This window comes from Triticum dicoccoides, chromosome 7A (genome assembly GCF_002162155.2).
Source record: "Triticum dicoccoides isolate Atlit2015 ecotype Zavitan chromosome 7A, WEW_v2.0, whole genome shotgun sequence".
NCBI lineage: Eukaryota > Viridiplantae > Streptophyta > Magnoliopsida > Poales > Poaceae > Triticum > Triticum dicoccoides.
This window is the reverse complement of record NC_041392.1, coordinates 143,411,948-143,414,780: the sequence shown is the minus strand read 5'-3', so window position 1 is coordinate 143,414,780 and position 2,833 is coordinate 143,411,948. Positions and strand designations below refer to the sequence as shown.

Sequence of the window (2,833 nt, the reverse complement as noted above, 5' to 3'; positions counted from 1 at the left end):
TGGAGATCAGAGACACATCCAATGCAAAATAAATTTCACAGAACCATCTTAACACTTGCAGTGTTCATGGATGCAGCATTGAACATCTCAACACGAAGAGATCGATGCACACAACCATCATCAAAAGGTTGGTACCTTCCCTAGCGTTTCACCACCAACCTAAACAGACCACTTCTCTAGATGTACGTACAATGAGTCAAGGTCCTCCACCTTGAGGAACTCCGGACGGTGGCGTCGTCCTCCACCTCGGTGACCTCCAGACGGTGGCGTCGAGGTCCTCCACCCCGGGGACCTCCTGCGTCGCAATCACCTGGACGATAATCTATATGACGCGGTCGCGAGGCTTCACGGTGAAGTCTGCCTCCGAGTAGTTGAAGAGCACGACTCCCATCGGGCCGCAGTAGTCCTTGTTGGTCACCCTGCACCCAGTCAAGAAAGTGAAAACTTATTGTGCAAAACTATAAAGCAGTAGAAGTTAGAGACGTGAACCATCAGTTTCACATAGGAAACAGAAACATATGATATTAGATGAAAGGCAGCAAGCATACTCTTTCTCAAACAAACTTCTCGTCTGTGTACATAACAGTAGCATGGAGTGGGCACTGCTAGTGCATGGTTAGAAAACGCTCTACTGGCCATGCTTTCTACCAAGCTAGATATTTATGCAGTATACCACAACATACTAAGCTTGTGGTTAGCTGATCCATTGGTTTGCTGTAAAATATTAGGGAAAGAAAGGGCATAAAGGATGATGAGATGATGGACCTACATTTCACATTATACCTGATATGAGCTGCAGTTACCATAACTTTGCTTGCCACCTCATAGATGTTGAAAAAAAAGTCTTGACAGCAAGGAAACTTCAAACAATACTTCCATGGCATGACAAATGAATGACTTCCCTGCACAAATTGTACTGCTAGAATAAGAAAATTAATGCAAGATCCATGATGTGTTCATTACCATTTGTGTCATCCTCTGTATGGTACTTAAGCTATTCCTCTGAATCTGCTGAAAATTGTCTCACCCTCGAGATCTTTAATAAAAGAAATCAACATTTTGGTGATTTAAAGTTCTTTTTTATATGTGATGGTCCTAGCATTCCAAAAAAATATCAGAAATATTCTGAACATAATCTAACGACAGTGGAAAAAGTAATATACACATGTAATATTCATCTTCACTTATTACCTGGGTTCACTGGATATGACTACCTCAACATCTGCACATGTTTCTTTTCCCTGCAGCAAAGGAGCAAAAATGATATTCATTTTCTTCAGATGTCTTGACTTATAATCCCATAATATATAAGCATAACTAATTACGTAGAGTAATACTGGGATAAATAAAGAAACTTTAATTCACATTTTCCCTATTTGCATATAGTAGTAGCCAGATCTATAAAAATTAAACATCAAGTCCTTTGTCATGTAAGCATGACACACTAGCACAAAGAAGTTGCCGGATTGTCGAAAACCTATGACACTGTGAGACTGAACGAAGCTTCGCATTCAATACTCGTCATTCATGTGTTAAGAGTCTAGCACATAGGTCTACAGAAACAGGCAAGCACGCATCTGAACATAGGTAGCAAATTTAAGCTATCTCGGTACAGCATGTTTGTGTATAAATTGATGAAGTGCACAAATAAACTGATGACAACTCCAAGCTGGCAGATAGCCGGACGGAGACCGAAACATTGGCCAGAGTAGAGCCGAAAACGAAGCCGTTGGGTATCACCGATCCGGCAACGAATTGCACAATGTATGTATGTAGCATGATGGAGCGATCAGGAACAGCACCTGCAGCCCAATCATGCAGCTTAGACCTGAGGCACTAACACATCATCGATCTGCATCGCCCCTGAGCCTCCAGTGATCCCCCGATTTGGTCCCCGAATCGACCCCCAAATCCTTAGAGTTCCGTGGCGGAATACATGGGCGCCCGATGGAGCGCCATGGTGACGGCCCTGCCTACCTAGTGCCTACGCGCGCTACAGGCGGGGGGCGAGACCGGCCTCGGACGGGGGAGATCCGGGCTGGCCGGCCGGACCGGACTCGATCTGGCTCGGTTCTTCACGCGGGAGGTCGTATGTAAGCGAGGAAACGAAGGAAAATCCGAGGAAAGATAAGGGCTTCCTTATCGGGAGGAGGACGGCTTCTCGCCGGTGCTCCGGTGGAGATGGGCGGCGAGGGTTTCCGGCGGCGAGAGGCTTCGGGGCGGCCTCTCCTGGTAAACGCCCTCCGACTTGTCCGTCGTGCGCGGGCGCTTCTCGTCGGCGGCCGCGGGCTCCTCCCCCTCCTCGCGCTCGCGCTTCCGCGCAGGGGACTGGTGCTCCTCCTCGTCCGCGCCCATCGCCGGCCGCCGGGAGGAAGGAGAGAGAAGGGGCGGGCAGAGGAGGAAGGGGAAGGGAGGGGGAGGAGGAGGAGGTGGGGTGTTGCGCGCGGCCGGCGCTCGCCGGAACCGGCCGGCGTGGGTGGGGGCGGCGGTGAGGAGATCGTGGGGAGAGGAGCCGGGTGGGGTGGACCGAGGAGATCGTGCGGAGTTCCTGAGATAGAGAGAGTGGTGGGGTGGGAGTGGATCGAGCCGGGGTGGATGGCATATCTGGCCAAACGCTGATTTTATCGGGCCGGCCCGGCAGCACGGCGGCACGGCACGCCCGGCAGCACGGCCCGACACGGGCTAATCGTGCCGTGCCAGGCACGAGGCACGCACTGGGCCGTGCCTGGGCCGCGACCCTCAGCCCGCGTGCCAGCACGGCACGGCACGAATTCTAGCGGGCCGGCCCGTGACACGGCACGGCACGCAGCCCGGCGGCACGACACGATTGGCC

General features: G+C 51.4%; 1 long non-coding RNA gene across 1 annotated transcript; it reads right to left on the bottom strand.

Moving 5' to 3' along the window:
• LOC119329543 lies at nucleotides 1-2,570 on the bottom strand. Its single transcript, XR_005159595.1, has 3 exons — nucleotides 1,192-2,570; nucleotides 784-902; nucleotides 1-419 (listed from the first exon to the last, which is right to left on the bottom strand). It is a non-coding gene; the product is annotated as an uncharacterized LOC119329543 (long non-coding RNA).
• Between the last annotated feature and the right edge of the window lie 263 nt (nucleotides 2,571-2,833).